The sequence below is a fragment of the Schistocerca cancellata genome, chromosome 5 (genome assembly GCF_023864275.1).
Source record: "Schistocerca cancellata isolate TAMUIC-IGC-003103 chromosome 5, iqSchCanc2.1, whole genome shotgun sequence".
Lineage (NCBI taxonomy): Eukaryota > Metazoa > Arthropoda > Insecta > Orthoptera > Acrididae > Schistocerca > Schistocerca cancellata.
The window spans coordinates 54921110-54933871 of NC_064630.1; positions in this window are offsets into that span (position 1 = coordinate 54921110).

The window sequence follows — 12762 nt, forward strand, 5'->3', positions numbered from 1 at the left end:
AATATATATTACCACTCTTGTCGATAGGTCCTGTCTGGTTTAACCTGAAAAAGAGAAAGACACATTCTGTTGAGGGATTAGTAAAACTTAATCCCTCAGCAGGTCAGGCCAACGCGTGGTTGGCCTGTGATGAGGTTGTTGGCCCAGTCCACGGATGAGCCGGTTGCGGGAACGTCCCGTCTTCTCGTAGAACTTCCTGGCGATGGCGCGGAACCTGTCTCGGAGGGGCAGGATCCCGGTGTCCTCGTGGAGTTGGCGCGTCGAGAAGCGCCTCGGAAGATGCATAGCAGTCTTCAGGGCGCGGTTCTGTATCCGTTGCAGAGTCACAATGTGAGCATCTGCGGCTTTCCCCCAGACCACGGCCGCATACTCTAACAGTGGGCGAACCAATGTTGCGTAAAGCGTGATGCCGTGTTGCGGTGGCAATGACGACTGCGGGTTTAGCAGCGGATACAGGGCGCGGAGGCGTCCAATTGCTCTCCCTTTCACATCACGGATGTGATGCTTCCAGGTGAGCCTGCGGTCTAGGGTAACCCCTAGGTATTTCGCCGTCCCACTCCATAGGATAGGTTCTCCCAGGATTTCGAGCGGCGTAAGCCCTGGCGGCAGAAGTCTTCGAGTGAAGACGACTGCCTGGCTCTTTGTGGCGTTGAATTTCAACCGCCACTTTGTTGCCCATGAGCCCAAGGCGTCGCACCCGCGTTGGAGGCGGTTTCTCAGAACTTGGGCGTTCATACTGCGGGTGAACAGGGCTGTATCATCAGCATACAGCTCCAGTTCGACTCCTGCCACTTTCGGCGCGTCTGCAGTGTACAGGGAGTACAGCGAGGGGCCGAGAACCGACCCCTGCGGCACCCCTGCACGTATCTGCCGGTCTGTGGATGTACCGTCGTCAGCCCTCACGTGGAAGGTTCGTTCGGACAGATGCGACCGCAGCAGCGTCATGTGGGACGTCGGTATCCCCCTTGTTCAAAAAGTTTGAACTCGAGACCGTCGTGCCACACCGAGTCAAACGCTCGGGACACGTCGAGGAGCACTGCGCCAAGGAATTCCCTTGTTTCCAGTGCCCTCATGGCCGGTTATACCACCCGCAAGAGCTGGTGGGAAGTGCCATGCTCTTCTCAAAACCCGAACTGCTCGTCCGGGATGATGACCTCCTGGGTGACGTGTCGCATCAGTCTTCTCGCGTACAGCCTCTCGAAAACTTTCGAGAGGGACGGGAGCAGGCTGATGGGTCGGTAGCTCGATGCCTGGCGTGGGTCCTTGCCGGATTTCAGGATGGCCACGACCTCTGCGTGTTTCCACGCAGAGGGGTAGTCACCCGATCGGAGAATCTCGTTGAAAACATCGGCAAGTTGCCATTGTAGGCCCGGCGGAAGGTTCTTCAGCAGGAGGTTTGTGACTCCATCTCTGCCTGGAAGCTGCGTTGGCTACCGTCGACAAGCTTCTAGCTAATGTTCGAAGTTGCGGTGACGTCGGGGCGCCAGTGACGAGGCCTGCGACACCTTCGGTGCCACTGGAATCCCCTGGTGGCCCGGACGTCGCTGCGACTTCCGATACGCAACATCTGACTGGTCTGTCCTCACTCCAGAGTGGGTGGCAGGCAGTGGTGGGTTTGCGTGTCACTGGGGTGAAGACGAAAGAGGGAGCAGGCCTTGCGGCTGGCTCCCTGCGTCTTAGCAACAGGTACGAGGTGCTTCCCAGTGTTGACGATAACTGTGAGCAGGCACGGGATGTCTTTCCTGTTGGGCCAGCGTCGATTTTCCTTCCCAGTCCCGACAAGTACAGAGGGTGGGTATGCTAGTCATTGGGAGCCCCACAGGGAGCTAGCAGGCAAGGCGGGAAACAATTCCACTGTGCATTCGGTATGCTTGCCGGGAGATCTCAACCGTGACGTGGAGGAGGCCCTGCCTGGCACTATCGAGTGTACTGGGTGCAACCGGCTGCATGTAATGGCACATGTCGGCACGAATGGCGCCTGCCGCTTGGATTCTGAGGCCATCCTCGGCTCCTTTCGGCAGCTGGCTGATTTGGTGAAGGCAACTAGCAAAGCAAGAGGGGTGTAGGCTAAGCTGTATATTTGTAGCGACGTGCCCAGGGTTGATTGCAGTTCTCTGGTTTGGAGCAGAGTGGAAAGTCAAAATCAGAGGCTCAGACGGTATCGGATGCGAATTTCTCGACCTTCGCTATCGGGTGCAAAATTGTAGGGTTCTTCTTAATAGGTCAGACGTGCACTACACGCAGGAAGCGGCTAATAGGGTATCGGAGTACGTGTGGCGTGCACGTGGTATTTTTTTAGGTTAGAGGACCACTCCCTTGGGAGCAAAGACGAGTTGCCTGTTAATTCAGCCACAGAGACCTCAGAGAATTTTGGTCCTCCCAGATAAGAGACAGAAAAGGAAAGCTCCCAGAATTAGTATCTCTTACTGAAGGTTATAATGCACAGATATTATTGGGAACAGAAAGCTGGTTGAAGCCAGACGTCAATGACAACGAAATGCTAAGTTCAAACTGGAATGTTTATCGTAAGGATAGGTTAGTCGCCAATGGTGGCGGCGTGTTTCAAAAAAATGTGTGTGAAATCTTATGGGACTTAACTGCTAAGGTCATCAGTCCCTAAGCTTACACACTCATCATCATCAGTTATCTGCTATATTAGCAGGTCCTTTGCCTCTCCATTTTCTGCGATCCATTGCTTCCTTCTTAAGGCTGCTGTATGTTGTACCGTCCATCATGTCATCCAGTATCTGGAATCTCTTCCTTCCTCGCTTCCTTTTCCCTTCTACATAACCTTCTAAAACTGTTTTTATCAGTCCGTCATTCTTTCTTAATGTATGCCCAATCCAATTTCTTTTTCTTCTCTTTATTACATCTAGTAACTGTCCTTTCTCTCCCACTCTTCTCAGTACCTCTTCATTTTTTACTCTGTCCATCCAACTTATTCTTTCCATCTTCCGCCATGTCCAGATCTCAAAAGCCTCCAGCCTTTCTGTGTCTTTTTTTCCTCATAGTCCATGTTTCAGCGCCATATAGAAGAACACTCCATACAAGACATTTTATGAGTCTCTTTCTGAGTTCTCTGTCCAGACCGCTGCAGAAGATTCTCCTTTTCTTATAAAACGCCTCTTTTGCCATTGCTATCCTTGTTTTAATTTCTGTGGTGCACTTCCAGTCGGTGTCTATCCTGCTTCCAAGATACTTAAAATTTTGCTCCTGTTCTAGCGTTTCTCCATTCAGCACAATTTTTATTTCCTTATTTCCTCCTATTGCCAATACTTTTGTTTTATTTGTGTTAACTTTCATTCCATATTTTTTTCCGTTGGTTGCAATGGTGCCCACCAAATCCTGTAATTCTTTTTCCCCTGTGGCTAGAAGGACCATGTCATCAGCAAATCTCAAGCACCCTACTCTTCTTCCTCCAATTTCTACTCCTTTGTCATCTAATGAGCATTGGTCAATCATATTTTCCAAGTACAGGTTGAAAAGACTAGGTGATAAACAGCATCCTTGTCTTACTCCTTTCCCTAGTCTGATCCAGTTCGTACTTTCTCCTCTCACTTTAACTGAAACTTTTTGATTAAGGTATAATGAGTTTATAAGTCTTCTGGTTTTCCAGTCCACTCTCTTTTCCCTCATAATAGTCGCCAGCTTGTCCCAAACCACATTGTCAAATGCCTTTTCTAAATCGATGAAGCACATATATAGGTCTCTTCCTTTTTCAATAAACCTTTCTCCCAAGATTCGTAGGAGCCCTATTGCATCTCTGGTGCCCGTATTCCGTCTAAAGCCAAACTGCTCCTCGCCGAGATTCTCCTCTATTACTTTTTCAAGTCTTTTATTAATTATTCTTAACATCACTTTGGCTGCATGTGAAATGAGGCTGATTGTCCTGTGCTCGCTGCATTTCTTGGTTCCTTGTTTTTTCGGTAATGGAATCATTACTGTTGTCAAAAAATCCTCAGGCCATTCACTACTGTCATATATTTTATTACATAACTTCAATATTTCTCTTATTCCATTGTGGTTCAAGCATTTTAGTATTTCTCCCGGTATTGTATCTGTACCTACTACTTTGCCATTTTTCATTGCAGCAATGGCAGACTTTACTTCTTCCATTATGATGGTCGGTCCTTTCTCTTCATCACTTACACTGTTGTGTGATTCAAGTTCCAGAGTTTTTGGTTTGCTATTTGTGTCATATAGCTCTTTTATATATTCTTCCCACCTCTGGAGGACATCGTCACGGTCTTTGTACACTACCTCTTCGTCTTTACTCAAAATTTCCATAGTAGCACTTCCTGCTCTGTTTTGTTCCCATGTCATAGTCTTTACTCTGTTGTATAGTAAGTCGTATTTTCCCTTCCTGTCCAGTTCTTCAATTTCATCACATTCCTCTTTTAGCCATTTTTTCCTAGACTGCTCTGTTTCTCTTCGCAGTTCGTTATTTAACCTTCGGTATATCTTTCTTGCATCTTCAGTGTTCTTGTTTTTCAATTTTCTTCTCTCCTCCATCTTGGAAATCATTTCTTGTGTGACCCATGGTTTTTTTGACCTTTTCCCTTTTACATATCCTATATTTTGCTGTCCTGCTTTAATGATTCCTTCTTTCAGCATATTCCAGTACTCGTTGGCATTATCAGGTGCTTCTTTGTCTCGTAATGTGTTTAGAAAGTCCCGAGACAGCATTTCTGTAATTTGTTCTTTGTTGGACCTTATCTTCTCTAGATCCCACTTCTTCACCATTGTCGCCTTTTTCAGTTTTTTCATTCTTATTTCTATTTCTGCCATAAGTAAGTTGTGGTCACTATTAATATCTGCACCTGGTAATGTGTGCACCTTCTTGATTCCATTCCTGTATCTTTCTTCTACCAGTATAACATCGATTTGGTTTCTGTATTTATCCCCTGGTGATTTCCAAGTGTAGAGCCTCCTCTTATGGTTCTTGAACCATGTGTTTGTTGCTATCAGCTGTCTTTCCCTGCAGAAGTCAATTAACCATTCACCTCTGTCATTTCTCTTTCCAAGACCATGACTGCCTACTATGTTTCCCTCTTTCCCTTCTCCCACAATGGCGTTCCAGTCTCCCATTACTATTTTGCAGCATTTTTTATTTTCGTCCATTATTCTCTCTATTACATTGTACGTTTCCTCTACAATTTGGTCATCATGTTCTGAAGTTGGCATGTACACCTGGACAATCAGTAAATCTTTTTGTGCTCCTTTCAGCCTTACACCAATAACCCGGTCATTTGCATAGTCTACATATTCCGCACATTTAGCCAATTCCCTTGTCATAATCATTCCTACTCCATTAATTCCTTTCACTTCTCTTCCTGAGTAGTAGAATACATATTCATCTGACTGCAACTCTCCATGTCCATTCCATCTTACCTCAGCAACTCCTACGAGGTCCATATGATTCTTTTCCATCTCTCTTTTAAGGTTTTCTAGTTTTCCTACTTGTAGCAGAGTTCTGACATTCCAGGTACCAATTCTCGTTTTGATTTTTTGCTTCCTTTCAAGTTGTCCCCCCCGGAGATCCGAATAGGGGACTATTTTACCTCCGGACACTGATTAAACATGAGAGGAAGCCATTTTTTGTGCATAAAATGGAGACTGCATTATGCAGGGAAGATAATCTGCGGTGGTATTCCGTTGCCTTCCGCAGTTCTGGAGGCCGCCCCTAACATGGGATACAGACGCCTTTTGCAGCCGCCCGCTCCGGGTCAGACGCTGCATGAGAAGTATAGGTTGGAAAATGAAAGACCCCTAGCCCTCGAAACCTAATAGCGTCAGGGTCGGAAAAGAACAAGAGCTGGCCGAGAGTGGCCAGATAGGAAAGATAAAAGTGAGGAGCCTGGCATAAGTGAGTGGAAGCAATGCCAGGACTCAGCTCGGGGCCCCGTGGTCGCCAGCCACGTACTCACTAGGTGTGACTCCCTGAGGACAGGCTTACACACTACTTAAAGTAAAAACTGTGCGGCTGGTCCCGGCGGAGGTTCGAGTCTTCGGTCATGGATGTGTGTGTTTGTCCTTAGGATAAGCTTACACACTACTTAACGTAAATTATCCTAAGGACAAACACACACACACACCCATGACCGAAGACTCGAACCTCCGCCGGGACCAGTCGCACAGTCCATGACTGCAGCGCCTCAGACCGCTCAGCTAATCTCGCGTGGCGGCGGCGTGTTTATTACAGTAAAAAATTCGATAAAATCCAGCGATGTTATCACGGATTCAGAATGTGAATTAATCTGGGTGAAATTTAGTATGAAAGCACGGTAAAAAATGGTGATCGGATTCTTTTACAGACCACCTGGGTCAGAATCTGTAGTTGTAGAGTGCTTCAAACAGAACTTGCAGAATATCATTAGTAATTTTCCTGGTCGTGTCGTTGTAATGGTGGGTGACTTCAACTCGCCAGGTATAGATTGGGAGTGTTATGGCATCAAAACTGGTGCCAGAGACAGGGAATCTTGTGGCATTGCTCTGGATGTCTTGTCCGAAAATTACCTTGAGCAGCTAGTGAGGGTAACGTCTTAGACCTCCTGGCAACAGACAGACCTGAACTAAATAATCAGTTAACATAGAGGAAGGTATCAGTTATCATAAGGTTGTGACAGCATCTATGACGATGGTTCCTACAAGGATTGTTAAGAAAGGTAGGAAGATACATTTGCTCAGCAAGGGTAACAGTATACAAATTTCAGAATATCTCAGCAGTCAGCATCAAATATTCGGTGATGAGGGCAAAGATGAGCACAAATGGAAAAAATTCAGAGGCATCTTTCAATATGCCCTAGACAAGTATGTTCCGAGTAAGGTTTTAAAGGGTGGGAAAGGTTCACCATGGTTTAATACCGGTGTTAGAAAAGACCTACGTAAACATAGAGCATTTCATCTCAGATTCAAGAGAAGTAAAAACCACGTTTACAAACAAAGGCTGAACGAAGCGAAAATGAGGGTAAGGAGAGAAATGAGAGAAGCGTTCAATGATTTTCAAAGTAAGACGTGGTCAGCCGACCTGAGTAAAAACCCTAAGAGATTTTGGTTGTATGTAAAATCAGTAAGTGGGTCAAAATCATCTGCTCATTCTCTCAGCGACCACACCGGCACCGAAACGGAAGATAACAGAGTGAAGGCCGAAATACTGAATTCGGTCTTCCGAAGTTGTTTCACTGCGGAAGATCGTAACACTGTCCCTCCTTTCAAAAGTCGTGCTTACGACGAAATGGCAGATATTGAGACAACCGATCGCTGAATTGAAAAGCACCTATAATCGCTTAGTAGTGGAGTGCTTCAGGGCCAGGTCAGATACCTACAATATTCTATAAAGATCACGCGAAAGAACTTGCTTCCCTTCTGGCAGTAATTTACCGTAGATCGTTTGAGCAACGAAAGGTACCCAACGACTGGAAAAAAAACCAGGTTATCCCCGTTTTTAAGAAAGGCCGTAAGACACAACCACACAACTACAGGCCTACATCGTTGACGTCAATCTGTAGTAGAATTATGGAACATGTTTTATGCTCAAGAATTATGATGTCCTTGGAAAATGAACATCTTTATAAAAATGAACGTGGATTCAGAGATCCTGCGAAACTCAGCTCGCTCTGTTCCTCCATGAGATCCACAGAGCAGTGGACAATGGCGCTCAGGCTGACGCCGTGTTCCTTGATTTCAGGAAGGCGTTTGACACCGTCCCGCCCTGCCGTCTAATGAAAAAAATAGGAGCTGACGAAGTATCGGAGCAGACCTGCGATTGAATCCAAGGCTTTCTTGCAACTAGAACTCAACACGTCGCTCTTAATGGAACTAAATCGACAGATGTAATCTCCGGAGTACCACAAGGAAGTTTGATAGGACCGCTGCTATCATCATCATCATCATTTAAGACTGATTATGCCTTTCAGCGTTCAGTCTGGAGCATAACCCCCCTTATACAGTTCCTCCATGATCCCCTATTCAGTGCTAACATTGGTGCCTCTTCTGATGTTATACCTATTACTTCAAAATCATTCTTAACCGAATCCAGGTACCTTCTCCTCGGTCTGCCCCGACTCCTCCTACCCTCTACTGATGAATCCATGAGTCTCTTGGGTAACCTTGCTTCTCCCATGCGTGTAACATGACACCACCATCTAAGCCTGTTCGCCCTGACTGCTACATCTATAGAGTTCATTCCCAGTTTTTCTTTGATTTCCTCATTGTGGACACCCTCCTGCCATTGTTCCCATCTACTAGTACCTGCAATCATCCTAGCTACTTTCATATCCGTAACCTCAATCTTGTTGATAAGGTAACTTGAATCCACCCAGCTTTCGCTCCCATACAACAAAGTTGGTCGAAAGATTGAACAGTGCACAGATAACTTAGTCTTGGTACTGACTTCCTTCTTGCAGAAGAGAGTAGATCGTAGCTGAGCGCTCACTGCATTAGCTTTGCTACACCTCGCTTCCAGTTCTTTCACTATGTTGCCATCCTGTGAGAATATGCATCCTAAGTACTTGAAACCGTCCACCTGTTCTAACTTTTTTCCTCCTATTTGGCACTCAATCCGTTTATATTTCTTTCCCACTGACATTACTTTCGTTTTGGAGATGCTAATCTTCATACCATAGTCCTTACATTTCTGATCTAGATCTGAAATATTACTTTGCAAACTTTCAATCGAATCTGCCATCACAACTAAGTCATCCGCATATGCAAGACTGCTTATTTTGTGTTCACATATCTTAATCTCACCCAGCCAGTCTATTGTTTTCAACATATGATCCATAAATAATGTGAACAACAGTGGAGACAGGTTGCAGCCTTGTCTTACCCCTGAAACTACTCTGATCCATGAACTCAATTTACCGTCAACTCTAACTGCTGCCTGACTATCCATGTAAAGACCTTTAATTGCTTGCAAAAGTTTGCCTCCTATTCCATAATCTTGTAGAACAGACAATAACTTCCTCCTAGGAACCCGGTCATATGCCTTTCCTAGATCTATAAAGCATAGATACAGTTCCCTGTTCCACTCATAACACTTCTCCATTATTTGCCGTAAGCTAAATATCTGGTCCTGACAACCTCTAAGAGGCCTAAACCCACACTTATTTTCATCCAATTGGTCCTCAACTAATACTCGCACTTTCCTTTCAACAATACCTGAGAAGATTTTACCCACAACGCTGATTAAAGAGATACCTCTGTAGTTGTTACAATCTTTTCTGTTTCCATGTTTAAAGATTGACCGCTGCTATTTACAATATATATAAATGCTCTAGTAGAATGTGTCGGATGCTCTTTAAGGCTATTCGGAGATGATGCAGTTGTTTATACCAAAGTAGCAAAGCCTGAATATAGTAAGAATTTTCATAACGATGTGGAGAGAATTGATGAATGGTGGAGACGCTGGAAGTTGGCCCTGAACGTAAATAAGTGTAACATATTGCGCATACACTGGAAAAGAAATTCACTACTGTACAGCTACACTATTCATGACAATCAGCGTCTGCCGTAAAATATCTAGGCGTAACTATCCAGAGCGGCCTTAAGTGGAATGGCGATATAAAACAAATAGTGGGAAAAGCAGACACCGGACTCAGATTCATTGGAGGAATCGCAAGGAAATGTAACTCATCCACGAAAGAAGTGACTAATAAGGCGCTCGTTCGCTCGATTCTTGAGTATTGTTCATCTATCTGGGATCCCTATCAGGTGGGACTGAGAGAGGAGATAAAGAAGATAGAACGAATAGCGGCGCGTTTCGTTTATCTGGCAAGAGAGCGTTACGGAGATGCTAAACGAACTCCACTGGCAGACGTTACAAGAGAGGCGTTGTACGTCACGGAGAGATTTACAACTGAAATTTCGGGACAGCACTTTTCAGGAGGAGTCAGACAACATATTACTTCCCCCCAAATACAGGGCTATTACAAATGATTGAAGCGATTTCATAAATTCACTGTAGCTCCATTCATTAACATATGGTCACGAGACACTACAGATACGTAGAAAAACTCATAAAGTTTTGTTCGGCTGAAGCCGCACTTCAGGTTTCTGCCGCCAGAGCGCTCGAGAGCGCAGTGAGACAAAATGGCGACAGGAGCCGAGAAAGCGTATGTCGTGCTTGAAATGCACTCACATCAGTCAGTCATAACAGTGCAACGACACTTCAGGACGAAGTTCAACAAAGATCCACCAACTGCTAACTCCATTCGGCGATTGTATGCGCAGTTTAAAGCTTCTGGATGCCTCTGTAAGGGGAAATCAACGGGTCAGCCTGCAGTGAGCGAAGAAACGGTTGAACACGTGTATCTGGACATGCTGGAAAACTGGCTCATGCCACAAATGGAGACCGACAGCGCCGACTTCATCTTTCAACAGGATGGTGCTCCACCGCACTTCCATCATGATGGTCCGCATTTCTTAAACAGGAGATTGGAAAACCGATGGATCGGTCGTGGTGGAGATCATGATCAGCAATTCATGTCATGGCCTCCACACTCTCCCGACTTAACCCCATGCGATTTCTTTCTGTGGGGTTATGTGAAAGATTCAGTGTTTAAACCTCCTCTACCAAGAAACGTGCCAGAACTGCGAGCTCGCATCAACGTTGCTTTCGATCTCATTGATGGGGACACGCTGCGCCAAGTGTGGGAGGAACTTGATTATCGGCTTGATGTCTGCCGAATCACTAAAGGGGCACATATCGAACATTTGTAAATGCTTAAAAAAACTTTTTGAGTTTTTGTATGTGTGTGCAAAGCATTGTGAAAATATCTCAAATAATAAAGTTATTGTAGAGCTGTGAAATCGCTTCAATCATTTGTAATAACCCTGTATGTCTCACGTATTGACCACGAGGAGAAAAATCGAAAAACTGGAGCCAATACAGAGGGTTACCGACAATCATTCTTCCAACAGAGTTGGAGGGATCAGATAGTGGTACCGAAAGTACCCTCCGCCAAACACCATTAGGTGGCTTGCTGAGTATGATGTAGAAGTAGATGAAATATCAACCGAAAAAGAGAGTTGTATCCTGTTTTCCACGTATTTTCAATTTAGTGACGAGATCGACGAGTTTCTGCTAAGGCTAAAAGATACTAGTCGCCTAGGACGAACTAATCCTCTGTCTGTTGGTCCACTATGGACAGGGGCATCGGCTGGTTAAGTAACTGTCAATGTCAATTAAATTTACCAACAGCCGTGTATCTTAAGATGTTTGTTGCTGAAGAAATCACGGGCTTGTCCCAATCCTTGGTAAGGTACATTTAGTCTCTGTTGGTCCATTATGGACAGGGGATATTGGCTGGTCAAGTAGCTGTCAAAGGCAATGAAACTCACCAACAGCCGTGTAGCTTAATATGTTTGTTGCTGATGAATTCAATGGCTTGTCCCAACACTTGCCATTCAGTCTCTGTTGGTGCATCTTGTATATTCCGCAGAGGCAAATTCACCAACGGCTCATGAGACGTTTAAAGCACAGTGTGGGGAGACTGTAGTGTAATTCAGTTCGAAGACGGTTATGTGATTTTTTTTTTTCCAGGGATGTTACGTAGCATCAGTAGAGCCAACTAATTTAGGTTATTGTGAATGTGAGCCAGGATGTATGACGGGCTTTCAGGAACCTCACCAGCCCTCTAACTCATGTGGTGATAATCCCATAGAAAATGCCAGAGACTATTTGCAACAGTGGGTGGAACGAAGCTGTAAATAGCCGTGCAGTCTGGTAGCTGTAGGCCGTAGGGGATGTAGTCATCATTTTGGGGCTTCGGATGGCTATGCCACACCTGAAGATACTTGTGGACGCTCCTCTGCCATTATCGAGGCTAGCCAGCGTTACACGGTATTAGCGCGATTCCTCCCGGGGGTGACCAACTTTTTGTGCGGCGCGCTTATAATCCGAGTGCCGCGAGGCCTGTTTACAGGAGTCTGGTTTTTCGGGCTGCGACTAGGTGGCTGGCGAGCCGCTGAGCCGCGGGCTTTGAAGGGAGAGAGACTTAAAGGCGAGCAGAGAAAGGCGGCCGCGTGTCGCCGCGGGTATTAATGGGCCGGCCGGACAAGGGAGGCCCGGCTCTGGGGCGGCGGCGGCGGCACACGCCCCATTGTGCGTGGCCACAATGGGCCAGGTGCCGGCGGCCGGGCTGACCCAGTGGGCGGGGGCGGCTACCGCACTCCGCACACTTATCGCGGGACGCATCTGCGCGGACCGTGGCCGATCCGGAGGGAAGTGGCTCCGAGCCGAGGCCTGCCACTCAAGTTGTAATGCTATTGCAAATATAATACTGCCATTAATCTGTATACTTTTAAAAAAAATTTTCCACAATAATTTTGAAAAATTAAGAAAATACTATAACGAGAGTTTATTTAACGCTGTTTTAGAGAAAATAATTAGGACGTGGGACAAAGGAGTCAATGGGCTAAAGATGGGGAAAGAGAAAAATAGAACCGTCAACATAAAATGTCTGGCCTTTGCCGACGATATAGCCATAATTACAAATGACAGAAAAGAAGCCAGAGAAGCCCTAGAGATATTGCATGAAATCGCAGCCAGAACAGGACTACAAATAGCATATGAAGAAAACCCAGTACGTGGACACAAAATCTACAGACAGAAGCCCATTGATAACAAAGTACGGAAAGATAACACAAGTAGAAAGTTTCAAATACCTGGCAGAGATTATACAGAAAACAGGACTCAATTCAACAGCCAATGAAGAAAGGGTTACAAAACTACAAAAAGCATACAGACTTACATGGAACCAT